Genomic DNA, 15,506 nt, shown 5'->3' with positions numbered 1-15,506 from the left:
AAGCGCTTGATAGTGTCCGGGAGTTTGGCCGCCGAATTAAGGTTCTTCTTGATAAGGCCCCTCTGTACTTCCGCTGCCAGGGCCGCTGTGTGCTCCTCGGTACGTAGGGAGTGTTCCGTGTTTCCATTGACTATTATGACACCGCATGGTCCGGGCATCTTGAGCTTGAGATAAGTATAGTGTGTCACCGCATTAAATCGAGCAAATGCGGTTCGTCCGAGCAGTGCGTGATAGCCACTGCGGAAGGGGACGATATCGAAGATCAAGTCTTTGCTTCAGAAGTTGTCCGGAGATCCGAAGACGACCTCCGATGTGATTGAGTCCGTGCAGCGGGCCTCTACACCTGGTATAACTCCTTTAAAGGTAGTTTTTGTGGGCTTGATCGTTGATGGATCGATGCCCATTTTGCGCACTGTATCCTAATAGAGCAGGTTAAGGCTGCTTCCACCGTCCATGAGGACTCGCGTGAGGTGGAATCCATCAATGATTGGGTCGAGGACCAGTGCGGCTGAACCGCCATGACGGATACTGGTCGGATGGTACCTGCGATCAAAGGTGATCGGGTAGGACGACCATGGGTTGAATTTTGGGGCGACTGGCTCTATCGCATAGACGTCCCTGAGCGCACGTTTGCACTCCCTCTTGGGGATATGGGTAACGTATATCATGTTTACCGTTTTAACCTGGGGGGAAACTGCTTCTGTCCCCCTAAGTTCGGTGGACGGGGCTCCCCTTCATCGTCCTCACTCTGCGACCCCTTCTCCTTATCTTCGGCATTTAACTTGCCGACCTATTTAAATATCCAACAACTCCGATGGGTATGATTGGCTGGTTTATCAGGGGTGCTGTGGATCTGACATGGACGATCGTGTATGCGGTCCAACCTGGAAGAGCCCGGATTGTTCCTTTTGTATGGCTTCTTCTGCTCACCGGACTTGGAGCCACTGAATCCGGCGTTGACCGCCGTGTCATCCGTATTGTCACCATTGTTTCGACACTTATTCCTGTTGCATCGGGGCTTGCCGTTGCTATTCTTGGCTTCAGAAGTGCCAGGTTCACTTGCATTATTAATGCTACGGGCTAGCCAGCTATCTTCGCCCGTGCAAAAGCGGGTCATAAGTGCTATGAGGGCCGCCATGGACTTCGGCTTTTCTTGGCTGAGGTGTCGGGTGAGCCATTCGTCACAGATGCTATGCTTAAAGGCCACTAGGGCTTCGGCATCCGGACAATCGACGATCTGGTACTTTTTAGTTAGGAACCGAGTCCGGAATTTCCTGGCTGACTCTCCGGGCTGTTGAACTATGTGACTTAAATCATCGACATCCGGAGGTCGGACGTATGTGCCTTGGAAGTTGTCGCGGAAGGCGTCTTCCAAGTCCTCCCAGCTGCCAATAGAGTTTTCGGGAAGGTTGTTCAACCAGTGTCGAGCTGGTGCCTTGAGTTTGAGCGGGAGGTATTTGATGGCATGAAGGTCATCACCGCGGGCCATATGAATATGGAGAATAAAGTCCTCAATCGATACCGCGGGATCTGTTGTTCCGTCATACGATTCGATATTCACGGGTTTAAACCCTTCTGGGAATTTGTGCCCCATTACTTCATCAGTGAAGCAGAGGGGGTGTGCGGCGCCCCTATATCGGGCCAAGTCGCGACGTAGCTCGGATGGAGTCCGTTTGTGATTTTCGGCCCGGGCGTGATTATGCTTGTCACGCCTGGCAAGATAGCCGTCCTTGCGCGTCGAGGCACGCCCCTGTGATCCGTAGATCGATCTAGTCTTACCTGCTCTACTGTCCAGGTCTTGCCGCAAGTCATATGTATATCCCCGAGCTGTTATATCTCTACATTTACGGCGAGGTAGTATGGGCTGGTGTTCGGCTTGAGTTGCCGTTTTGTCCCGGCCACGGGGTGGTCGGTCAGTCGCATTACGTGCTGATGGTGCGGGCTTGAGGGCCTCGTCGTCAAATTGGGGTAGGAGTTTACGCTTCGGGTAACTTTTGGCTGGGCGCTCGAAGCCGTATTCCCTGGCTGCCAGGACATTAGTTCACCTATCGTTGAGCAGATCTTGATCAGCTTGAAGCTGCTGCTATTTCTTTTTCAGGCTCCTTGCAGTGGCAATTAGCCGGCGCTTAAAGCGCTCCTGCTTGAGAGGTTCCTCAGGTACGATAAATTCTTCGTCGCCGAGGCTCACCTCGTCCTCGGAGAGTGGGAGATAATTACTGTCCTCCGAGTCTTCGTTTACAGCCTGTTCGTCAGGGATAACTTGCCCATCTTCCCGATCGTCCTGTTCGAATGTTGGCCCGACGGGGTCTTCTTTGTCTTCGGCATCGTCCGGAGTGTTGTTGCCTCCTGTGCCGGTATTGCTGTCTTTTCCACGGCGTGATTTAGAGCGGCGCCGCTGACGTTGGCGCTTTGGTTGTGTCTCAGGAGGTTTATCCTCGACTGGACCTTCTTTATCGTGGCCGCTACCCTCTTTGGGTGTATCCACCATGTACACGTCATACGAAGAGGTGGCCGTCCAGCATCCGGTAAACGGCGGGTTTTCGGCCTGCTCCTCTCCGGCATCATCGTCCATACCGTCGATGTCTTCGGAGCCGTAGTCGAGCATGTCAGTTAAGTCCTCGACAGTGGCTATAAAGTGGGTGGTGGGTCGGACGTAAAATTACCCGCTCTCAGCCCCTAGTCTGGGCTGGGCGTAGTTCGGACATTGCTCCTCTGTAATGACGAGGGATCGCATCAAGTCCAGAGCCTCGCTTAAAGGCGAGGTTTAGCCGGGGAGAAGAAACTCCGTGGAGTACGGCGGGAAGGAAACTCCTCGGCCGAGCTCACACAATGCTGACTCCGACGGTTCGGAGCCGGTGTCCGGAGAGGAGTCTGGCTTCATGATGGTTGCCAGCGACACTACTTCCTCCAGCTCTCCCGTGCTGGGCTCAATGGCTGCAGACAGTCCGGCGGGCTCAGTAATCCCGTCTTCGGACCTGGCAATGCGCTCTGGATGTAAGGCCAGAGCGAAGGTTGGGGTCGTGAACCCTTGGAAGATCAAGCCTCCTCGGATATCAACGCCATAGTCCAGATTTCCAAAACTAATCTGGTGACCTGGGGCGTCGCTGTCGATCTGCTCTAGATGGCCAAGCGAGTTGGCCCGCAGTGCGAAGCCGCCGAACACAAAGATCTGACTGGGGAGGAAAACCTCCCCAGGGCAGCATTGTTGCAGATGATGGATGAATCCATCGAACCTCCTGGAGACGACATAGTGGAACTCTCAATGAAAGCACCAATGTCGGTGTCAAAACCGGCGGATCTCGGGTAGGGGGTCCCGAACTGTGCATCTAAGGTCGATGGTAACAAGAGACAAGGGACACAATGTTTACCCAGGTTCGGGCCCTCTTGATTGAGGTAATACCCTACTTCCTGCTTGATTGATCTTGATGAATATGAGGATTACAAGAGTTGATCTACCACGAGATCTTATTGGCTAAACCCTAGATGTCTAGCCTGTATGATTATGATTGCCTCTACGGACTAAACCCTCCGGTTTATATAGACACCGGAGGGGCCTATGGTTGTATAGAGTCGGTTTACAAAGGAAGGAATCTACATATCCGAATGCCAAGCTTGCCATCCCCGCAAAGGAGAGTCCCATCCGGACACGGGAAGAAGTCTTCTGTCTTGTATCTTCATAGCCCATTAGTCCGGCCAAAGTTACATTGTCCGGATGCCCGAGGACCCCTTAATCCAGGACTCCCTCAGCGCCGCGCCTCTCACTCTGCGGCGCTCCAACCGTCTCGCCGTGCGATCGGTCATGTTGTGCGGTGAGATCCAGCCTGTCGGCGCTGACATGCCTATGTTTATCCGCGGCGCTCAAGCGCCATGCGCCAAATGTCTGCTCAACCCTGGCGATGACGCACATCATGGCGTCGTCCATCGCGTTGCCAGGGAGCACCTCGGCCTCGACGGGCCGTGGTGCCTGCTCATTTTCCTCGTCGACGAGGTTGATGGCAGAGGCGGCGTTTTGGTGGGTTGGCATGCTTGGAAAAGGTGGATGTGCTACAGGCTGCGCTTGTCGTGTCCGTGCGTCGCGCGCCGCCTATGCGCAATATAGCAGGGTGGCAGGAAACAGGTGAGGAAATGGCGGGAAACAGTGGCATGTTCATAAAACGCCATCAATTCATGGAAACTTAGCATAGAAGGAACATCGAGCTAGCATAAGAAGCAGATGATGATCAGATGAACACAGACCACACTAGGGAACCCGTCGGTGATGAATTCATCAATCCCAAAAGGTTGAATACTAGCAAGCGTTTGCCCACAACACACATGGCCTATTCCATCACAAACAGGTCGGATGGATCAACTGTATGCCACGTATCGTACATTGTCAAAAAGTATGCGGTAGACCTTCGTTAACATGTGTTAAAAAATATAAAAAATAAAAACAAGGACCTCGAGGTTAAATTAGCTGAGGGAATGGGTCATATCGGTCATTTGACCAAAATGACCCATCCAATCAGTTAATTTAACATCAACACAAATTCCATCCAGTCACCCACCTGATGGCTGCTCCAGCCAGAGCACACTTAACTTGATAGTTTTCTTACATGAGCTACTGGTGGAACAGCTAGTCCTTGCTGATAGGAATGCCTCTTCACATCCTTATGGCGTATCCGGATGACCGCCCGTCCCCCAATGGCCAATAGATGCTGCGTAGACAGAGCATATCACATACGTCTTATTAGAAGCAATCGTCTGTGCTATTATCGGTCTTCGCACACATTTCTGATTACAAACCTGTTTGCCGCGTATCACACACATCTTGTTATATTGAACCGTTTCTGTTCTCTTGCCTAATCACAAACAGTTCATCCGAGTGAACCGTATGTTGTACATCGCACACACCTTGATCGAGCTGACCGTTTCTTTTGTGTTGCCTAATTACAAACAGTTCATCCGAGTGAACCGTATGCTGGACATCGCACACACCTTCATCTGGCTGCCCGTTTCTTTTGTTCCTCCTCATCGCAAACAGTTAAGTGAGTTGAACCATATGCCCTGCATCGCACACGCAACGAAAATCTGAACCGTGTTTGATGCATCCTCCATCGCAAACGTTTTGCACTTTCTTTTACGGCTATATTACACCACCGTTTGCGATTATGGCATCGCACACAGTTTCGTCGAAGGGTCTCTAATCGTAGTGTCGCGTTAGCAGCAACCTGCAGTAGTGATTGCACTCTGGGGTGTGACCTGCTTCACCAGCATCCACTTCTCTCTAGGGAGTTTCATGACTTATAGCCTGAAAATCCCAGATCGGACAAACATGAGGGAATCTTGTCAAGAGTTGGGTTATACCTTTGTCTTGTGACTTCCTAGGGTCTAGCCTAACACAACCATGCAACTAGTTACACTTTTCTACCCCATTTTGATGTTGATACCGACTATAGTCGTATAAACCTGGTTTTTCTCCACCGGGGCTAGGTTTTCACCGGAGAGGGGCTCCGGAGCATCGGGATCCCACCGCAATCTAGGCGGTGCCATACCATATCTGTACAACTGTTATGGGTTTTGGATGGCGAAGATTGCAGCACGGGGTGTGACCTGCTTCACCGGCATCCACTTCTCTCTAGGCAGTTTACATGCATTTATAGCGTGATTGTCCCCGATGGGACAAGCCGGAAGAAAACTTGTCAAGAGTTGTGTTATACCTTTGTCTTGTGACTTCCTAGGGCCTAGCCTAACACAACCAAAAAAATAATTACACTTTTCAACTCCATTTTGACGCCGGTACCGGCTTTAGTCGTATAAGCCTGGTTTTTCTCCAACGGGGCTAGGGTTTCACCGGAGAGGGCCTAGCCTAACACACCCAAGCAACTAGTTACACTTTTCTACCCCATTTTGACGCCGGTACCGGCTTTAGTCATATCAACGTGGTTTTTCTCCAACGGGGCTTGGGTTTCACCGGACACTACTAGGAAAAAGCCTATACACAGAACTTTAGCAGTAGCGCATGTTAAAAAAGGGCGCTACTGCTAGACAGCAGTAGCGCGCGAAATAACCGCGCTGCAGATACATATATAGCAATAGCACGTCCCGTTGTAAAAGCGCTACTACAAAAATTCCCACCACTAAGCCGATCGGCTACACATAGTAGCAGCGCTCTTTTAGAAACAGCGCTGCCGCTAATTTTGTTGTAGCAGAGCATTTATGTGTAAGGCGCTACTGCTAACGAAAATAAAATAAAATGAAAAACAAGTAGAAAAGTAAATGAAGATGAAAGAAATAGAAAAAGGAGAAAGGAAAAAAAATAAAATTTAAAGAAAAATAAATGAAAAAAGGGGAAAAGGAGAAAGGAATAGCAGTAGCGTGTTTCAGGAAACGCGCTGTAGCTAACTTAGCTATAGCGCGTTTTCAGGAACGCGCTCGTTACGTTTCACTTAAACAGTTCCCCCCCCCCCCCCCGGCCACCACTTCTCCCCCAAATCCCTCGCGCTCGCCGCCGTCTCCCCAATTCGCCGTCGCCCCACTTCGCTGCCGTCTCCTGCCGGCGTGGATGCCCGCAACCTCACCATCTTCCCCCGAGGCCGCCGTCATCCTCACCGCCGCTGCGCGAGGCCGCCCTCAGCCTCACCGCCGCCGCCCGAGCCCGCCCAGGACCGCCACTGCCCGTGCCCGAGCCCGCCCTCTCCGCCCCTGCCTCCGTCGCCGAGCACCTCCCCGCCACCGTCTCACCCCTCTCTGTAAGTCCCCCACCCCTCCCCCCACTCCTCTCTCTCTGCATTTTAGAGCAAAATTAGTAGAGCAAAACTTAGTTTATAGCAAAAGATTTAGTTTAGAGCAAAAGATGGTAAGTAGTAGATGTTAGAGCAAAAATTAGTTTAGAGCAAAAAATTTGGTTTACAGCAAAAGTTAGTTAGGGCACTAGGGTTTAATTAGGGTAGATGCTGCTTGTAGTATATAGTGATACTAGTCTTATATATATTTACTAATTGGAGGCACCTTTCATGATCTCTCATTAATCCACATCATCAAAATTAATTAAACCATTAGATTGTAAAATTTACCATCAGGATAAAAGGAAAAATTGTGTAATGCAGAAGATGCCTTCCTATAGAAAAACGCATCTGACACGTCTAAGTCCAATATTATTGAAAAAAAACAAGGAAAGCCTAATGTACGAAAAAACAAGGAAAGCCTCATGTACAGATAAAAGGAAAGCCTTGCGTAAAAAAACCTATATAGAAAAACGAATCTGACAAACAAGGAAAGCTTGATGTACAAAATAAAAGGAAATCCTCACGTATTTAAAAGACAGGTCTCCACGCATCTGACACGTCTATAGGTCCAACATTAGTGAAAAAACAAGGAAAGCCTCACGTGCAAAATAAAAGGAAAGCCTTGAGTACAAAAAAATCCGTATAGGAAAACGAATCTGACACGTCCAAGTCCAACGATAGTGAAAAAACAAACAAGGAAAGCTTTTTTTAGGGGACAAACAAGGAAAGCTTGATGTACAAAATAAACGGAAATCGTCACGTAAAAAAAGTAAGTCTCCACCTGTTCAAGGCCCCCATTAGAAATTTCATGACCTCTCATTAATTCACCTCATAAAAATTAATTAATACCCCAACAAAAAAAGCAAAATTAGTTAATATGTTAGATTGTCTCACGTAAAATTTAAGATCAGGATAGAAGAAAAATTTGCATGGCGCAGATTATCATATTCGGTAGAAAGACGCATTCGAGTCCAACTTAACTGAAACAAAAAAGTCTCATGTAAAAGAAAAACAAGGAAATACTCACTCAAAAAACAAGAAAAGTCTACGCGTACCCATAGATTAAGAAGGAAAGCCCCCGTTAAAAACTCCCACGCTATAAAGGGTACAAAAAAAATCCACCATCCGCTGATTGCGCGTGAAATAAAAATAAGCCTCCGTCAATCAAATATTCTTTCGGTTAAAATCTCCGTGGACTCCTCCATATGATTGCTGCCTCCTTCTCTGCTTCGAACCTCCTGTCTTACCTATGGTCTCCGGTGCATGGAGCTGGTCGAGATTGCGGGTTCGGCTCCTCTGCAGTATAGTTAATACTGCACGCGTGCTGTAGCTGCTAGGATCAACCGTCTATTTTAATCATGTGGCTCTGCAACGTGGAATTGCTGGTCTCATAAATAAAAAACTAAAAGACCCACACCGCCCCTTCTCTCTCTGTCTTATCCCTTTCCTCTAGTGAAGCTCGGCCACTGTTTCTTCCTCTAGTGAAGCTCCGCCACTGTTTCCCCAAATCCACAAGACTGCTCCGGCCGAGCCAGCTGCAAGGGATGGCCGGAGGGCGCAGCTGCTGCGAGAGCTGACCGGAGACGGCGCAGCATCACCGCCACACGTATCTCGCTGCTAGCAGCAGGGAGACGGCGAAGTACACAAGAAGCAGAGCAACGGCGAGATCCACGAGCTTGACGACAACGGCAAGCTGGAGTCTCCTCCCGACGAGCTCGACAAGGAATACGACGACGGCGATGTCCCGGAGCAGCACGGCCGACCTGGACGAGGAGGAGGGTAGCAACCAGACGAGGGGCATGCCTGGGCCGCCGGGCTATCTTACGGCTGCAGGAGGCCTCTGACGGCAGGGTCGCGACAGCTGGACCTCGGCGCCCTCCTGCCTGGCCAAGCCCCAGTAGCAAAACCAAAGGTGAATTACTTGCTGTTATCTAGAACTAACTTATTCCTTTCTTCACCATTAGTTCATACCGTACTGCTACTATTTCTTGATGTCACAGGGGTGAAAGCATAGCAAGAGAAAGCTGAGCATGTCATTGGAATATTTAAAAGTGATAAGTACTCAATAGATCATTGTTGCAATTAACTGAAACTAAACTAATTGTTTTGTCTTCGGAAACTAGGAGTCAATTGAAATTAAACCAATTGAAGTAATGAGCACTCGACATATTGCGTCTCATGTATGCTGATTCAATTATGCCTTCTGCATAATCTGTCGATCTGGCAAGACAACATATCAGACATGCATCAACCTATTGTTATATCCCATGATAGTTTTATAAGTTCCAAAGATCACCAGCTTCACTCTGCAAATTAAAGGGAGATATAACTGATTACATAAAAAGCCATATTGTTTACCAACGAATTTAAGGAATGTTAGACATGCTAAGTGGGAATACCGTCAGTAGACGAGCATAGTACCCATATTCTTGCAAACCATTTGCATTTGTTCCAGCCATTTGCTCTATAGGTGCTTGGTATTGTGCTACTGGAATGTCATTCTTTCCTCTCTATGCAAACATAAAAACAAGAAACAAAACAAATATTAGTTGACTTGTTACTATATTAGTCTATTAAATAAGTAGTGTAGTTAGATAGGTGCAAGAGATTTACAGAATGAGTTTGATTTTTGGGTACTGCTTTAGTTGTCTCCTTCTTCTTTTTATTGGGGTGCTGGTTGTCAAGCCATGTTTTCTTTCTTCTTGAATTTTTCTTCGGAATTTCCTTTTTCTTTAGGGAAGCATCCTTTAAACAATCCTCTGGTTCTTTAGATATATCTTCAGTTCTGCATGTAGTAGTGCGAGTTTTCTCTTCAACTTGCTTCCTAAGAATCTTCAAAGCATCATCTACTAGTTTGATACACTCTTCTGATGTTACTGCTTGTGAAGCTATGCCAAGAAACTCGTGCATGAAAAACTTCAACTGTTGTCTATCTTCTGATCTAGGATCTTCCAAAACAATGTTTCCATGGCTGTTTTCAATAGTGCCGGTTCGCGCTTCTCGAGTCCATCGCTTCAAAATATAGTGGCCTGGAAGATACTTGATATTCATGACATCAAGGGCTTTCAAAGCATGACTACACAATATACCAACTCTTTCAAATTGGCCACAATTGCAGAAAACTTTTTGCTCTTCATAATTAACTAGTACTTTGCACTCTTCTTCATATGGGAATTCTGGGTCAAGACTTGCAATTGCAACAGTATATGCATTGTGTTCTACCGATGGCTTGATGTATGCTGAGATGGATCTTTCATATTCATTCTGAAAATCTTCAAATATGCATGGTGTGTAAACTTTGCTAGCTTGTATTACCATAGGAGTCCTCATTCTGACTCTAGGTAATTTTTTCCTAGACTCGTATTCCTCATTTACCTCGTTATCTCTTTTTCCTTGCACAACCCTCTCTACGTGCTTGAAAAACCGAAGGATGTCAACACCAGACTTTAGATGGTCTTTCAAGTCACTGTTCAAGCTCTCACTTAATTGTGTGCTTCTCATGCCTATAGTGTAAGCATTCCTCATGTAACATCTTACCCATTTCTCTTTTACTTTGTAGATGCTGTCCAACCAAGTTTGTGTTTCCACATTGCTTCTTATGGCATTGAAAGCTTCTTCAAAGGCTTCCTCTTCCTCATACTTGTACATGCAAGCACTGAAATCAGCAAGTACATTTGGTCCTTCCTCGTCTTTTTTCTTATGAGGTAAGTGTCTGATGGCATTTTGCATTATGTGAAAAGTGCACAACCCATGCCATGCTTCCATAAATACTGCCCGAATTGCATTACCCATTGCTACATCTTGATCAGTAAATATTGTTCCAGGTTGCTTTTTGTTATGCACTGATAGGAACGTGTTGAACAACCATTTGAATGATTCAAATGTCTCATCATATAAAAGTGCAGCACCAAAAATGACCATTTCTCTAAAATGGTTGAAGCCAACAAACACACCGAAGGGTCTGTACTCTTTGTTTGTCCCAAATGTTGTATCGAAGGTAACAACATCACCGAAATGAGCATAGTCAATGATCATCCTTGCATCAACCCAAAAGATATTTGCTATATTTTCATCACAATCTAGTTGCATGTCATATTCAAATGCAGGATTCTCATTCTTTTTATCTCTAAAATACTTGAGCATACGTACTTCCAGCTTCACCATACATCAAGTCTCTTTGACGTCTGGTTCGCAAGTGGTTCTTGCGATCACGACATGTGTAGCCAAGGTTCAGTGGACCACCAACTTGTCGACTTGCTAACTCATGGGCTTTTCTAGGTACAATTCCTGAATCATCTGCTGTTTCAATTTCAAGTGCTTGCAAGGCCGAAATTTTCCTCTGTGATGGCATCAAGTGGCTTGTCCCAGGTAATTGCAACACATGGTTGTGTTCAACAACTAACTCATGCACCTCATAATTTCGTGCTTCTCAGTCTATAGTGATTCCCATTCGAACATTGCAGCCGGTCCTTGTTTCTGCACGAGGACGCTTTGTATTATTATCCCTTTTGTCTTTTCTTCTGTAGCCCTCATTGGAACAAACATATCTTGCTGAAGTGATTACTCCATCAAGTTTGCTCTTGTTTTCATAATTTATCCTTACATCAAAACCAATATGACCTCCATAACATGTCCAAAAGTTCCAAGCCTCTTTTGTGGAATGAAATTTCATACCAATCTGAGGCATCCAACTAGGAACCACATTTGTCCTATAAAAATTACACATAACTTATTTGTTTGTATGCTTACACTACAATCATAAGATGATATGACCTGAGAATTTAACAAAATTGTCGGTACCTGTTAGCATCCTCATTAGAGGTAGTCATATTCTCCATTGGACCTTATCTTCCCCTTTTTGTGTAATCTGTGATATAATAGCAAACTCAGTCCAAAAATTCCCTTGCTGCCTTGAGAACATTAATACAATCAGAACATGTGTCACATACCTTAAGAATGATCGTCTTCTTTTTTGTTGCTAGGAGAAGGACAACAAAAGAGAGATCGTCTGCATTAATCTCCTGTCATGTTTTGGAAATCCCAGGTACTTGATGAGCAAATCACCTGTGTTACAAGTAAATATTTGGATACATTCATGCATTTTATCTTGAGCTTGTCCAAAACAATAGAGATCACTTCTATTAAAATTATTTCTTTTCACTCTGACATACTCTAAAAGATGCAGAAAATAAGTTTTGCATCTTGTCCTTATCATCCTCCATTCAGAAAATAGTAGCATCACAAACTCAATCTACGAATTGTGTGCCTTCAGAACATGAATACAATCAGAGTGTATGTCACATACCTTCTGATTTATTGTCTTCTTTTTTGTTGCTAGTAGAAGGAAGACAAAAGGGAGATAATCTTCATCGCCTACAGATCAGCTTGCCTTGGTTTCACTCTGAACATGGGGGATGATCAGAAGAGAGATAAGGCAAAAGGGAGTTGATCTCGCCACCTACAGACCACAGATGAACGTACCTCCGCCATGTTCTTTTACAAGGACGAGCAAGAGGAACGGGGAAGATGAGCAGGACGAAGGCAAATAGATCGTAGAGGAGCCGAACCCATCGATCGCTGTTTGTCGCCAACGCGATTATTAGGGTGGTGTTTTGTTTGGCGCCAATGTGAGTCTTCGTGGTTCTGTTTGGCGCCAATGTGAGTCTTCGTGGTTCTGTTTGGCGCCAATCTTGCAACCGTACAAGATTTTCTACCACATAATTAGGTGTTTGTTTCCATCTATTAATAGAATCGGGTGGGGGTAATGAGAGCCGTGAGATTTAAATGAATGGTTGATCTGGGTTGGTACAGTACCCGTGCAGTAATAACGTGACTGCAGATGAGCCGAACCCCGAGATTGCGGCTAGATGACATCGGCTGCATGTGGCAAGACATGCATAAATACTAATTGGTATAAACTACGAGATGAAGAACCTAGAAAGTCAGATTAGAAGTAAGTTAGATGTTATTTTGATTATTTTATTTTGAGGAATCGTACAATCAGATTGTAGTTTTGATTTTCCTGGGTTGGACACGTTGGGCCTCTTAATTTATGAATAACTTTTTGTTGACAAATTTTGTGTGTGCAAAGAAAGCACATGGGCAGCGGATCAGTGTACCCAATAATGAGTAATCTATCACATCATGCTTCCGATATATACTTTGTAGTACTACTATTTTATGGGTGTCCTACATAAAAGGACATGTAAGAGACAACATTACAAACATTATTATTTTTTCATTATATTGGAAAACAAAGGATATCCATGTGATCAAAGAAAATTCATACCTATTTTGCACATTATTATTTTTTCATTATATTGGAAAACAAAGGATATCCATGTGATCAAAGAAAATTCATGCCTATTTTGCACCTCCATAACTTCTTTTTTCAAATTTAAATCCAGTTAGAATATGTACTGATATCCTTACTACTCCTAATAAACAATCTCAGCAAGGGAGCATGCGTTCTGCAGGGGGGGGACCAATTATCCTTGCTAATTAATTGTCAGTATCGGATGTGTATGAGTGCTTCTTGCATGACAAACATGCTAAATTGTCAGGATCCGATGTCGCCAGATGCAAGGTAGCGGTGTCATGCAAGTTTAGTCGACATGCTAAATCAACATACTCGCCCTTGATTATTAGTATTATGCACACACATAATATTGTTCAGATATACTACTTTGGCTAACATGCATGCTTGCGGTTGATGAATTACATGTGGATTCACATGATTTTTGGCAGGTGCACATTGTTAATGCATATTATTTGCGTATATAGTACATCTATGCATGTCTTTGTTTTGGCCTTATAAGTAAGAAAAGACATAGCTAATAAAATATCTTTTAATACGCGCAAATTTCTACAGTAACAAAACAATGTGGATGTCATGGACCACAAAGATCTCATATAGACGAAGGGTTATGTATGAGATATACATATGTGTATTAGGGATAAAAAGTCCTATAAACATTCAGGAACATTAATCATAAAAGAAATTCTTTAAGAATTTTTTTTATACGAACAAAAACAAGAAATCCGAATAATTCATAGCAACTTATTAAGGTTTTGTCCAACATTTTTAATTCGTACCCAGGATGCACTTCCATATTTAATATTAAATGTGCTAGCCCGTGTAGATGCACGGGTTGATGACTAGTAGATGTTAATTAGGTTAGGGCAATAGTGGTACTAGTAGATGTTAATTAGATGTTTTTTAGTTATGGCAGTAGAGTTTTGCTAGGTTAATTAGGTTAGTAGTGCTGCTAGTAGTAGTGGTACAATAGGTTAATTAGGTGAAGTTAAATGAATAACCTAAATGAATGAAATTAGTAGTTAACTGAATTTTTTTCCTTTCAACATTATAGAGCACTAAAGTTAACTGAATTTTGTTCTATTAGTAGTTAAATGAATTTTCTTCTACACTTTGTTTTTGAATTAGCTTGTGAAATTTGGACATGTGGTTGCTCATGTATATTTGGACATGTGTTGCGGTGTCGAAGATGGATATTTGAACACTGTTTCCAGGGAATGAAGTTGAGTGGCCTATGTGTTGCCGGAATGTTGATTCATTTCCGTTCCGGCAAATTTCAGGTTCTCGATTTGTCCATTTTTTAGCAAAGGTCATGCCGAAATTTTCCGTGAATTTCGGCATGACTTGTGCTACAAACTAGGACATATCGAGTACCCGGGATTTGCCGCACCGGGAAGGAGTCAACGTTCCTGCAAAACATAGGCATTTTTTATGTCATTATTCATTTTATTAGGTCTAGAATTAATTGACTAGATTTAATCGTAGGAAACATGGCTAGCAACGATGAAAGACAGGGTTCTGGTGATTGCGACGACGTCTACCAGCCGGCAGACGAATTTTTGAGCCTTGCCGACGATCAACCGACGTTGTTGTTGGGCCCACCCGTTGCATCGGGGATTGAGACCGACACGCAGACCGGTGCTGAGACTGAGACCGGCGCTGAGGCTGAGACCGGCGTCGAGACTCAGACCGGCATCGAGACTGGCGTTGAGACTGAGACCGGCGCTGCCTCGGGGAGCGGAGCCGGTGTAGAACCGAAAGCAAAGAGGCAACGACTTCCTAACAAACTCAGGACTACTAGACTGGTGGTCACGGAGGTGGACGACGGCAATTTTGAGCCAAACGCGCCCGAGGATGCGCGCGCATGCTACGGCAATCAAATAGGCTGCATCGTACGGACAACCGCCACCATCAACGATGAGAAACTACAGAAGATAGATAATATGAGGCCCTCCCTCCTAAAGAAGCTGCACCAGATATTCTTGTTCCCGGTCCGGAATGAAAAGGATTATAAAGATCCAGATAAGGACCCGGCAATGAAGAAGATAAACAAACACGCCATGACCAAGTTTAGCGACGCATTGGCCGCCTGGAAAACAAGGGTGAAAGCAAGGATCTTCGACAAAAAGGAACCCTACTTCGAGATTGTAAAGGATAATCCGATAATGACGGCAGAGCACTTTGAAATATTCAAGGCGGCTTGCGAGGCCGAAGCTGCCGAAAAAAAGTCGAAGTACATGAAGGGGCTTCAACAGAGGAACATTGGGTGCCACCACCTCGGAAGCCGTGGTTACGGCGGGAAGAGGTCCATATGGGCCAAGGAGGACGCAGAAGCCGCGAGTCTGGGCATCCCAGACCCCTTGGCGGAGTTCACCGTCCCGCAGGAGCGTGACGTCCTCAAGGCCCGGCACCGTTGGGACCCA

General features: G+C 45.4%; 1 pseudogene; it reads right to left on the bottom strand.

The window, feature by feature from the left end:
• Nucleotides 1-8,768: 8,768 nt before the first annotated feature.
• Nucleotides 8,769-11,742, bottom strand: LOC141041841 (protein FAR1-RELATED SEQUENCE 5-like; annotated as a pseudogene).
• Between the last annotated feature and the right edge of the window lie 3,764 nt (nt 11,743-15,506).

This window comes from Aegilops tauschii, chromosome 1 (genome assembly GCF_002575655.3).
Source record: "Aegilops tauschii subsp. strangulata cultivar AL8/78 chromosome 1, Aet v6.0, whole genome shotgun sequence".
Taxonomy (NCBI): Eukaryota; Viridiplantae; Streptophyta; class Magnoliopsida; order Poales; family Poaceae; genus Aegilops; species Aegilops tauschii.
Note: the sequence above shows the minus strand (reverse complement) of the source record. Positions and strands in the feature narration are given on the sequence as shown.